Source organism: Anomaloglossus baeobatrachus, chromosome 2 (assembly GCF_048569485.1).
Source record: "Anomaloglossus baeobatrachus isolate aAnoBae1 chromosome 2, aAnoBae1.hap1, whole genome shotgun sequence".
Classification (NCBI taxonomy): Eukaryota; Metazoa; Chordata; class Amphibia; order Anura; family Aromobatidae; genus Anomaloglossus; species Anomaloglossus baeobatrachus.
In genome coordinates, this window is record NC_134354.1 from 472,383,616 (window position 1) to 472,397,056 (window position 13,441).

At 41.9% G+C, this 13,441-nt stretch overlaps 1 protein-coding gene across 5 annotated transcripts in view; it reads left to right on the forward strand.

Moving 5' to 3' along the window:
• GTF2IRD1 (GTF2I repeat domain containing 1) overlaps positions 1-13,441 on the forward strand; it is a 178,496-nt gene that overhangs the window by 26,886 nt on the left and 138,169 nt on the right. The window lies entirely within an intron of this gene.

Below are 13,441 nucleotides of genomic sequence, written 5' to 3' on the forward strand. Positions count from 1 at the left end.
AATTTCAAAGGTGTTAAAGGATTTGATATTATACAGTTAGGTCCAGAAATATTTGGACAGTGACACAAGTTTTGTTATTTTAGCTGTTTACAAAAACATGTTCAGAAATACAATTATATATATAATATGGGCTGAAAGTGCACACTCCCAGCTGCAATATGAGAGTTTTCACATCCAAATCGGAGAAAGGGTTTAGGAATCATAGCTCTGTAATGCATAGCCTCCTCTTTTTCAAGGGACCAAAAGTAATTGGACAAGGGACTCTAAGGGCTGCAATTAACTCTGAAGGCGTCTCCCTCGTTAACCTGTAATCAATGAAGTAGTTAAAAGGTCTGGGGTTGATTACAGGTGTGTGGTTTTGCATTTGGAAGCTGTTGCTGTGACCAGACAACATGCGGTCTAAGGAACTCTCAATTGAGGTGAAGCAGAACATCCTGAGGCTGAAAAAAAAGAAAAACTCCATCAGAGAGATAGCAGACATGCTTGGAGTAGCAAAATCAACAGTCGGGTACATTCTGAGAAAAAAGGAATTGACTGGTGAGCTTGGGAACTCAAAAAGGCCTGGGCGTCCACGGATGACAACAGTGGTGGATGATCGCCGCATACTTTCTTTGGTGAAGAAGAACCCGTTCACAACATCAACTGAAGTCCAGAACACTCTCAGTGAAGTAGGTGTATCTGTCTCTAAGTCAACAGTAAAGAGAAGACTCCATGAAAGTAAATACAAAGGGTTCACATCTAGATGCAAACCATTCATCAATTCCAAAAATAGACAGGCCAGAGTTAAATTTGCTGAAAAACACCTCATGAAGCCAGCTCAGTTCTGGAAAAGTATTCTATGGACAGATGAGACAAAGATCAACCTGTTCCAGAATGATGGGAAGAAAAAAGTTTGGAGAAGAAAGGGAACGGCACATGATCCAAGGCACACCACATCCTCTGTAAAACATGGTGGAGGCAACATGATGGCATGGGCATGCATGGCTTTCAATGGCACTGGGTCACTTGTGTTTATTGATGACATAACAGCAGACAAGAGTAGCCGGATAAATTCTGAAGTGTACCGGGATATACTTTCAGCCCAGATTCAGCCAAATGCCGCAAAGTTGATCGGACGGCGCTTCATAGTACAGATGGACAATGACCCCATGCATACAGCCAAAGCTATCCAGGAGTTCATGAGTGCAAAAAAGTGGAACATTCTGCAATGGCCAAGTCAATCACCAGATCTTAACACAGTTGAGCATGCATTTCACTTGCTCAAATCCAGACTTAAGACGGAAAGACCCACAAACAAGCAAGACCTGAAGGCTGCGGCTGTAAAGGCCTGGCAAAGCATTAAGGAGGAAACCCAGCGTTTGGTGATGTCCATGGGCTCCAGACTTAAGGCAGTGATTGCCTCCAAAGGATTCGCAACAAAATAGTGAAAATAAAAATATTTTGTTTGGGTTTGGTTTATTTGTCCAATTACTTTTGACCTCCTAAAATGTGGAGTGTTTGTAAAGAAATGTGTACAATTCCTACAATTTCTATCAGATATTTTTGTTCAAACCTTCAAATTAAACGTTACAATCTGCACTTGAATTCTGTTGTAGAGGTTTCATTTCAAATCCAATGTGGTGGCATGCAGAGCCCAACTCGCGAAAATTGTGTCACTGTCCAAATATTTCTGGACCTAACTGTATATCTTCAGAATAATACATTTGTCCAGTCTTACTGTCATTGACTGTGGAATCCAGTCTCTTTCAGGCAGGCAGCTACTTCAACCTTATGGATATAGAGATTGATTGCGTCTTAGGCTAGGTTCACATTTCCGTTAAAATGTATCAGTCACAATCCGCGGCTCTGGCAAACAACGCAATCCGTTTAGCGGATTCCGTTGTGTCCCATAGACTTGTATTAGTGGCGGATTGCGACTGATGACCTTGCGTTGCATCTGCTGCGTCGCGGTCAGTCATTTTTGGACTGACCGCCGGGCGGGAGCTACGCAGAATGTAACGTTTTTATGGCCATCAAAATTAACGCGCCGCGCAGGAATCCGTCGCCATCCGTCAAGCTTGTAATGGATGTCTATGGTGCTGGATTCCGTCGTAATCCGTCTTACAACGGAATCCAGCGCTGGAATCTACTGAGCATGCCCAGCATGTTTGGCACACCCACTGGGCTGTCCCAAACACAAACGGATCATGACTGATCCGTCAAAAAACGGACGCATAGCGGATGTTACGGACGCTACGGATCAGTTTTTTCACAGGATTACTGTGAAAGGAATCATGTGAAAAACACATCCGTTGCGTCAGTTCACATCTAAAAAACAACAGATTCGTTGCTGACGGACCTGACGGATTTAAAACAACGGAAATGTGAACCTAGCCTAAAGTTGGTACGCCTCCTTTTCCCGTTGCTTGTCAGTACAGTATGATGGTTTGATCATTTTCGGTTGTACAAGCATGATCTGGGTAACCACATTGCTGTAGTGAAAGTGATTATCTGCCTAGGAGAAAGCAGTCCCCAAAGTCCAAGAGAATTTTGTGTTCATGCTGCGATCTGTTGTCAGGAGAAAAGAGTCATTGGAGAGGATGTGTACTCTCTGGCTCATTAGAGCTCCTTAAGTGCTGTGTCTGAGGATTGATGATGTAAAGCACCACTATAGTGTTTTTGTTTGTTCTGTTTTTGTTTTTTTTTACTGCTGTACTGGCACTTTAAATGTAAACCTCCCACCCCATGTCTAATACCTTCCAGCGCTTTCATACTTTACTGATGCTGCTCCGGTCCCACAGCGCTATCTTGTGCCCTTACCTTCTGACTGGCCGGAAGTCAGAAGCTACTACACAGGTGCTCAATGCAAGTCTATGAGAGCCAAAACGAAGCTCCCATAGAGATGCACATATAAACCTAATCTAAGTTCTAAAATATGACCATAAATGAAAAAGACAAAAAGACAGACATTGTAATAAAAACATTCTTTATTAACTACTTTGTTAAAAAAAAATCATAAAAACAGGAAACTAAATTCTCTAGTAAATGAGGACACAAAAAGGCATATGAAAAAGTAGGGGCTTAGACTTTAGTACGAATGACACAGCTGATAAATACCTTGAAAAAACAGCCACAGTTGATGTTAGTTACACCTTATATTTACACCTGAATAGTTTTAACAAATACAGTTAGGTCCAGAAATATTTGGACAGTGACACGATTTTCGCGAGTTGGGCTCTGCATGCCACCACATTGGATTTGAAATGAAACCTCTACAACAGAATTCAAGTGCAGATTGTAACGTTTAATTTGAAGGTTTGAACAAAAATATCTGATAGAAATTGTAGGAATTGTACACATTTCTTTACAAACACTCCACATTTTAGGAGGTCAAAAGTAATTGGACAAATAAACCAAACCCAAACAAAATATTTTTATTTTCAATATTTTGTTGCGAATCCTTTGGAGGCAATCACTGCCTTAAGTCTGGAACCCATGGACATCACCAAACGCTGGGTTTCCTCCTTCTTAATGCTTTGCCAGGCCTTTACAGCCGCAGCCTTCAGGTCTTGCTTGTTTGTGGGTCTTTCCGTCTTAAGTCTGGATTTGAGCAAGTGAAATGCATGCTCAATTGGGTTAAGATCTGGTGATTGACTTGGCCATTGCAAAATGTTCCACTTTTTTGCACTCATGAACTCCTGGGTAGCTTTGGCTGTATGCTTGGGGTCATTGTCCATCTGTACTATGAAGCGCCGTCCGATCAACTTTGCGGCATTTGGCTGAATCTGGGCTGAAAGTATATCCCTGTACACTTCAGAATTCATCCGGCTACTCTTGTCTGCTGTTATGTCATCAATAAACACAAGTGACCCAGTGCCATTGAAAGCCATGCATGCCCATGCCATCACGTTGCCTCCACCATGTTTTACAGAGGATGTGTTGTGCCTTGGATCATGTGCCGTTCCCTTTCTTCTCCAAACTTTTTTCTTCCCATCATTCTGGTACAGGTTGATCTTTGTCTCATCTGTCCATAGAATACTTTTCCAGAACTGAGCTGGCTTCATGAGGTGTTTTTCAGCAAATTTAACTCTGGCCTGTCTATTTTTGGAATTGATGAATGGTTTGCATCTAGATGTGAACCCTTTGTATTTACTTTCATGGAGTCTTCTCTTTACTGTTGACTTAGAGACAGATACACCTACTTCACTGAGAGTGTTCTGGACTTCAGTTGATGTTGTGAACGGGTTCTTCTTCACCAAAAAAAATATGCGACGATCATCCACCACTGTTGTCATCCGTGGACGCCCAGGCCTTTTTGAGTTCCCAAGCTCACCAGTCAATTCCTTTTTTCTCAGAATGTACCCGACTGTTGATTTTGCTACTCCAAGCATGTCTGCTATCTCTCTGATGGATTTTTTCTTTTTTTTCAGCCTCAGGATGTTCTGCTTCACCTCAATTGAGAGTTCCTTAGACCGCATGTTGTCTGGTCACAGCAACAGCTTCCAAATGCAAAACCACACACCTGTAATCAACCCCAGACCTTTTAACTACTTCATTGATTACAGGTTAACGAGGGAGATGCCTTCAGAGTTAATTGCAGCCCTTAGAGTCCCTTGTCCAATTACTTTTGGTCCCTTTAAAAAGAGGAGGCTATGCATTACAGAGCTGTGATTCCTAAACCCTTTCTCCGATTTGGATGTGAAAACTCTCATATTGCAGCTGGGAGTGTGCACTTTCAGCCCATATTATATATATAATTGTATTTCTGAACATGTTTTTGTAAACAGCTAAAATAACAAAACTTGTGTCACTGTCCAAATATTTCTGGCCCTGACTGTATATATATACCTCAGTAGATCTGGCAAATTGCCTGTGGTATAAGTAATGTGTACAGTGCACTGGCTGTCTGTATCTAAACCCAATGAGGCCTAAACCACCTGTAAAAAAAGGGCAATGCTGTAGATGGATGAGGGCATATGATGGCTAGAACCTAGAATACAGCCTGTTTGTATATACCCACTTTGCTACACGCATCATCTACATAAAAATCGCCACAATGGCTGATTAGAATGTACCAGTGAGTATTGCAAGATTAGCTATAAACATATATAGCTGAGTGGAGGATACCGGGCACTGCTGATCCCTGTATGGCTAATAAAGCTGTGCTTCCATGCTGGTAGAGACCTGGGTGCGTGTCCCTTTTTGACTTTTGGAGTGCGACCTATTCATCTCTACACTGTGGAATAAACATATATAGGGTAAATTACCTGTAAAATTGTAAGCCTATTATCTGCAGGGAGCCCCAGTGATGTGTTGGTACACCGAGGATTAATGACTTAAAGCACCACTACAGGGGATTTTTTGTTTGTTTGGTTTTTGTACTGCTGTACTGGCCCTTTAAATGTAAGCATCCCATGTTATATTCATCTTCCAGCACTTTCATACTTTATCGACACCAGTCCGGTTCCGCGGCGCTATCTTGTGCCTGTACCTTCTGACTGGCCTAAATTCACAGGTGCTCAATACAAATCTATGAGAGCCAGAACGAGGCTTCCATAAATATGCATTGAAGAGTGAACTCCGGCGGTCCAGCAAATATTGGAGATTCCGGCTAGTCAAGTTTCACCACAGACTGACTGGAGCACCACTGGAAAAGCATGAAGGAGGCGGAAGGCGAGTATAGGACAGGGCTCAGAGTACTTAGGATTAAAGCAAATAAAAAAACCCTGTAGTGGTGCTTTTCTATAGTCTAGATCGGGGTCTCAAACTCAGCTGGGTGTATGGGCCGCACAGAGGAAAAAAATAATTTGGGGGGCCGCATTCTTTGCAGGACAAAGTGACATTTTTATTGGTACCATATATATTTTTTTACACACCGTTGGATCACTGATTTTGAACATTTTTCACTTGCTAATTTTAACAAATGTGCACATTCTTTGTATATATATATATATATATATATATATATATATATATACAAAAAAAAATTGATGGTAAAAAAAAAAGTCATGCCTTACTTATTTATTTTATTTTTTTTCATTTTATCCCTTTCTCGTAACTTATAGTGTTGCAATTATCACTATATAGAAATTTTGGCCAACATCTTTTAGTTATGCTCCCCGTCTTGTTGTAATGTAACCATCCTTGTCCCCTTGTATTGTGCCCCATCCTGGTCCCCATCCTACAGTAATGTGCTCATCCTTGTCCCCATCCTATAGTAATGTCCCCAGGCTTGCCCCCATCTTATCGTAATGGGCCCATCCTATAGTAATGTCCCCAGCCTTGCCCCCATATTATCGTAATGGGCCCATCCTATAGTAATGTCCCCAGCCTTGCCCCCATATTATCGTAATGTGCCCATCCTATAGTAATGTCCCCAGCCTTGTCCCATCTTATAGTAATGTTCCCCATCCTTGTTCTCTTGTAGCAATCTCCCTATCCTGTAGTAATGTCCCCATCCTATAGTAATGTGCCAACCTTGTCCCTATCCTATAGTAATGTCCCCAGCCTTATCCCTATCCTATAGTAATGTTTCCCATCCTTGTCCCCTTGTAGTAATGTCCCTATCCTGTAGTACTGTGCCCACCTTGTCCCCATCCTATAGTAATGACCCCAGCCTTGTCCCCATTCTATAGTAATGTCCCCATCCAATAGTATTGTGCCCATCCTTGTAATGTCCCCATCCTATAGTCATGTGCCCACCTTGTCCCCATCCTATAGTAATGTGTCCACCTTGTCCCTATCCTATAGTAATGTGCCCACCTTGACCCTATTCTATAGTAATATGCCCACCTTGTCCCCATCCTATAGTAATGTCCCCATCCTTTAGTAATGTGCCCAACTTGTCCCTATTCTACAGTAATGTGCCCATTTTTTAGTTATGTCCCCAGCCTTGTCCCCATCCTTTAGTAATGTGCCCATCTTGTACATATTCTATAGTAATGTGCCCACCTTGTCCCTATTCTATTGTAATGTGCCCACCTTGTCCCTATCCTATAGTAATGTGTCCACCTTGTCCCTATTCTATAGTAATATGCCCACCTTGTCCCCATCCTATAGTAATGTGCCCACCTTGTCCCTATTCTATAGTAATATGCCCACCTTGTCCCCATCCTATAGTAATGTGCCCACCTTGTCCCTATCCTATAGTAATGTGCCCACCTTGTCCCTATTCTATAGTAATATGCCCACCTTGTCCCCATCCTTTAGTAATGTGCCCACCTTGTCCCTATTCTATAGTAATGTGCCCACCTTGTCCCCATCCTATAGTAATGTCCCCATCCTTTAGTAATGTCCCTAGCCTTGTCCCCTTCCTTTAGTAATGTGCTGACCTTGTCCCCATCCTATAGGCATGTGCCCACCTTGTCCCCATCCTATAGTAATGTGGCGGCGGGTGAAAGGAGGCAGTGGCTTTAACTTACCGATCGCTCCCCTCACCTTCCACAGACGCTGGAATGAAGCTGAGGGGAGTGGTCTCCGGCCCCAGATTCACGGTGATTGGAGAGATCGGTCACAAGGCCAATCTCACCAATCAGTGCTGGGGGAGGGTGAAACAGAGGTCACCCAGCTCCAGCCAATGATCGGTGCTACAGCTGCACTGATCATGGCTGGATTTCAATGTTTCAGCCATTTTCAATGGCTGAAACATTACAGTGGCTGTGATTGGCTGAGCGGCATTCGTCAGCCAATCACAGCCTCCGTAGGTCCGGGAAGGAGACACCACCCCTCCTGAGGTCAGGCAGAGGCCCCTCCTCCCCGAATCTAAGGTATTTGCAATGCAAAGCGATCGCAGCCACCGGAGCTCCGGGGCCGCGATTTCGCCATTACGTACTGGGTACGTCATGGGTCATTAAGTACCAGGGAGCCATGACGTACCAGTATGTCATAGGTCGCTAAGGGGTTAATGTGCCGTCCTTCACATACACACACACACACAAAAAAAAACCCTACACCATTCTTCTCACCTGTCCCGCGTTCCCTCGGCTGTCTCATCCCTGCTTTGTGCTGTCTGCAGCCCCGATGACTGTTGCGGCCAATGTAGGGGCCGCAGCTCCTGTCAGTGATTTATGTCAGATGAATGTTTTGCCGCAGAGCGCTTGACTCTGAGAACACAGCGCCGGCAAAACATTCATCTAAAAGTGCAGACAGTGGCTGCAGCCCCTGCACCGGCCGTGATAGTTAACAGGGACACGGGCTTAGGGGCCGAACAAAGCGGCCTGAGGGGCCACATGCGGCCCGCGGGCCGCGTGTTTGAGACCTCTGGTCTAGATCATTGTTTCCCAAACTCCAGTCCTCATGGCCTCCAACAGGTCATGTTTTCAGGGTTTCATTAACATTGAACAGGTGATGTAATCATTATCAAGGAATCTCCTGTGCAATACTAAGGAAATCCTGAAAACATGACCTGTTGGGGGCCATGAGGAAAGGAGTTTGGGAACCACTGGTCTAGATTATCTTGTCTCTAAGGTGTTTTTACAGCAACTCAATGGACTGTTCAAATAATTTGTTCTTTAAATGTTTACTTGCATGTTCCTAAAATAACTTGCTATTTACTGTACGTATTCAGGGCCTCTTTTTGTTGAGAAGCTTTGTACTGGGGTTTCCAAGTCTGTCTTTGAATGGTTCCCTGAGGCTCTCTGTAGCCACATCAGCATCCTGACAACAGTGACTGGCTCCTATTAGTTGATTGCTTACAGCCTAGGTTGTGGGTACCAACTAAGAAATTCATTCCGAATCCCGGGCAGTATGGATGCAAGGTCTGTTGCTTTGATCAGGGCAAACCATTTCTATGTTATAAACAATATCGATTTTTGTCTGTCTGGTGGGAATTAGATGCAATTAGGTAACTGCTAATACATTGAGAGCAGCGAGCTAGAGCATCATTAACTACTAGTGTACCAGGGTTTGCATTTTGAAGTACTTTATGTCTATACTTGTCTCTGTTATGTATCTGTTTTCAGAAGTATTGTATTCCATATTGCTGCCTAATAATACCTTTCACAGATCAACACATTTCTCCGTTTTTGCTTTGGGTGTGTTTTGCTTCAATAGATTGTCTCAACTGTTTAAATGGGTAAAATTGCAAAATGTTTGTAAATACAAGTAACAATGCAACTTTTACTATAAATTTTCTCTGTTTCCAATATCAAGAGTATTTTTAATTATAATTTCTGCTAATTGCCTAGGTTACCTGCCACCTCTGCAGTCTATTAGAAGTGGCTAATTTCCTAGACAAGGAGTAAGCACTGGCTATACAGAACTTTGAAGCTGGCTGGATCACTACTGTAGATTAATTTAACTTCAGTCCCTCTGCGCTGCTTTAATGCAACTTTGCCTCTTCTTGAAGCATGGGAGAACGCGCAGTCCAGACAAGTAGCACGACCACACCACTTGTCCGAACTGTCATTCTTCCAGAGCATAAGGTGGACCTTTACATTTTGTTAGGACTGGCTTATCTACTGTGTATGGAAGTGTCCTGATTCATCTCCAAAGCAGGTGTCAGGAAAAAAAACGATTAGGGTGTTGGATTTCAACATGCTTTTTCTTGTTCTCCTAGGACATTAAATGCCTCCATAGGTAATTGGCCGCAGCTTTTCTCCTCTCCCTGTTGAGAAAATTTTCCATATAATTTGAAGCCAAGCATGCATGCCGATGACTAGAGGTGATTGGGATTGCTGTCAGCCACCAAACAGTCAACAGCTATATAAGGTGTATGGCATTGGCCACTTTTAGTCGCTTCTAGTAGAAAGCACTGAATGCAATGTGGTATCCACATGTGCCAAGCCTTACATATCATCTATGATTTTGCTTCTAAAGAAGTCACAATAGTGTATTTTGCAGTAATTACAGAAGTCTTTGCCTTTTATTACAATACAAACTGACAGGACAGTAAAGATGCAGTATAGGTAACCTAGTCTTGAAAAAAGCAAATGTCCATCAAATTAAACAGGAAATATATCTTTGTACCGTGTTAGCCAGTACATAGAAAAATATTACAATTTGAGAGTCTTCAGTGGTTGATAGCTTATAATGGCTAATGAAAAGATAGTAATAAGTTGAAAGCTTTCAAGACTACTCAGACCTCTTCATCAGGAGTGGTATAACACAAAATCTGAAGAGTCACATATTTATACACAACAAGACATATAATAGTGCAGCAAATAATTAGTACGGGAAGGGGACAAACAGTTGTGTCAGTAAATATTGGAGCAGTTCATAGATAAGCAGTGTGAAAGTTGTATTGTCCCCTGATTGAGGTATGGTTCAGAGTTGTGATGCCCCCAAATGCGCTGAGGACCACATTCCTTAATTGATGTAAAAAGACATAAATCCATGTGACACATTCAATCATGCTTTGAGTGTGTCAAAGGTCATCAAAACTTTGTACTTCCAGACTCGTATATCTCTTTGAGATTTGAAATGACTTTTTAATACCAACAATTACCGTTTCATGATGCAAGAGAGTTCAAAACTAGGGACATTATATATGCTTCTCAAAATCCACAAATCTGGAAATCCAGGAAGACCCATGGGCAAACCCGCAGATATTCGGGTTCAGCGAGTCCAGACGGATTTAAAAAAATCCAGTCCGAGACTAGACTTGAACCTGAACATCTGCTGGACGCTGAACCCCATATAAGTCTATGGGGACGCAAACATTGTGCTGTAAAATGGTGTTAGAAAGGGCTAGGGGAATTAGAGCAAGACCATAATACTTACCAGATTGTAGATTGTAAGCTCTCACGAGCAGGGTTGTATTTTTTTTCCCCTCTAAATATTGTATTTCTATAACTGTTACTTGTTTGTATATGATCCTCCTGAATTGTAAAGCGCTACGGAATATGTTGGCGCTATAGAAATAAAGATTATTATTATTATTATTATTATTATTACCAGGTTTCCTGCACGGCTGTAACACTACTTCCCGGATCTGCTAATTATCCATTATATATATTTACTGCTTCCTCTGCTCACCATCAGTCCCGGAAGCTGTGATTGGTTGCAGTCACACTGCGTCCCCACCCTGTGTAACAGCGTATGTGATTGGTTGGCATCACACATGCTGTCTATATAGTGGTGTAAAAATAAATAAATAAATTGGCGTAGGGTCCCCCCATATTGTGATACTCACTGCAGATAAATCATACGGCTGCAGGCTGTGTGTTAAAATATGAGGGACCCCATGCAGCTTTTTAAATTATGTAAATAAATATTTTAAAAATATGGCATGTGGTTCCCCCAATTTTGATACCCAGCCATGATAAAGCCAACAGCCGGGGCCTGGTATTCTCAGGTTGGGGAGGCCCATGGTATTGTCCCTCCCCAGCCTAAAAATAGCAGCCTGCAGCTGCCCAGAATGGTTGCATCCATTAGATGCGACATTTCCGGCACTGGTGCGCTGGCAATCAGGGTTATATAAGGGGTTAATAACAGCTCACAGGTGCCACTAAGCCCTAGATTTGTAATGGGAGGTGACTATGAGGCCAACCCCATTACTGATACTGTAAGTGAACAGAAATAGACAGAAACACCAAAGAAATCCTTTATTTGAAATAAAATACAAAAACCCCCTCTTTCTCCAATTTATTAACCCCAAACACCCAGTTCCAACATAATCCACACACAGTCCCATGATGATCCCAGCTCTGCTACACACTGAAATCACAGCACCCGGGCACAGAATAATATGACTACAGGAACGTTTCCCTACAACCAGAAAAAAAATTCAAACCTGTCCAGTCATAATGACAACAAACAAAATAAAGGTTCTCAAGGATTACAAGATTCAAGGTTGCTGTACTGCAATTAGTGTAATGTACTTAGTACTTAATTATATGCACCAAATGTCCAACTGAGGGTCTGTATGTAGGGGAGACAGGACAAAAGCTTAGAACAAGGATGAATTCTCATCGCCACACAAAGAAAAAAGAATGGATCTATACTGACAAGCAAAGAGGTGACAATCAGGTTCCAAATCTCACAATCTACTACAGCTTTGAATGTGAGCTTACTTTCATTTTATAGACAATCATCTTGTCTATCTCATTCAGAAATTTGCCATGCAACTATTTAGCATAAGATTAGTTATGCTGATTCTAGTCATGTTACTGCATTGTTACTGTTTTGCTCCTGGGGTAGTGAATCTTTTTCTTCCTGTATACTACAAATTACAACCTTTTATCACATTTCTTAATAGCTCAGTGTGTTACTAGGTTGATTCCCAAGCAAAAGGTCATTGGTTTAAATCGAGGAGCAGCCATGAAGAAGATTTCCCAGAGAAACAGCATCATTCAGCTCATTGATGGCGGTTTCTCGGCCAAAAAATTTGCCAAACTGCATCATGTGATTTCCATGACAGTTGGAAGAATACAAAATGAAGTCCATCCATACATTCAAAAGCCAAGAGGTCACCCAAGCAAAATCTCATAGTCAACAGATCGGCTCATCACAAGGTCTACCAGTTCTGGCGCGACAAATAAGGTAGTGGAGGTGGCTCATATGTTTTGTAATTCTGAGATGACAGACGTCCATGCATGCACCATGTGATGCATGTTACACGAGTCTGAAATGGTGGCCTGTAAAAAGGTGATTAAACCTCTACTTCAAAATTGTCATAAGAAGCATCGTCTCCAGTTTGCAAAAATGGTACAAAAAGTGGACAATAGAATATTGGAAATAGGTAATTTGGAGCTATTAGATGAAGCTCAATAGACTAGAGTCTGATTGGTGCAAATGGGTCTGGAATAAACAAGGAAAAAAGAGGCTAATGGATCAAGAAATTTAAAAAACTGTGAAGTTCAGTGGAGGAAGCCTGATATGAGGTTGTTTCAAAGGCATTAGATACTTGACCAGCATTGATGGTAATCTCAATGCTGAGCTATATGTGAGTATCCTACAAGAAGAGTTACCTCATACACTTGAGTACTATGGCTATGAAAAGGACATCATAGTGTTCTAGCAGCACAACAACTAGAAGCATACAATGAGATTTGTGAAGAAATGGTTCAATGACAATGAAGTAGAGCTGCTGGATTGCCACCCACAGTCCTCAGACCTAGACCCACTTGTGAGTATACTTGAAGAAAAAGCTGTATACATACTCAAGTGAGTTGACCAGTACACACCAACATTGCTAACTTATAGAAGAGACCTGGGATCAGATTTCGGTCAAGACATGCTTGAATCTGATCAAGAGCATGCCCAGAAGCATTCAGATAGTATTAAAAATCAAAGGTGGATATACAAAATACTAATAAAAATTTAGATTCTAGGAACAAAACAATAACAATACAGTGACATAACAAGAATCTGCATAACTAATCATATGCTAAATAGCTGCAAGTCAAATTTATGCATGAGATAGCGAAGCTGATTATCTGTAAAATGAAGGTAGTCTTGTGTTAAAAGTTACAGTGGATCGTGAGCTATAGGGCCTGAAAGACATATGTTCAAAACATTGTTA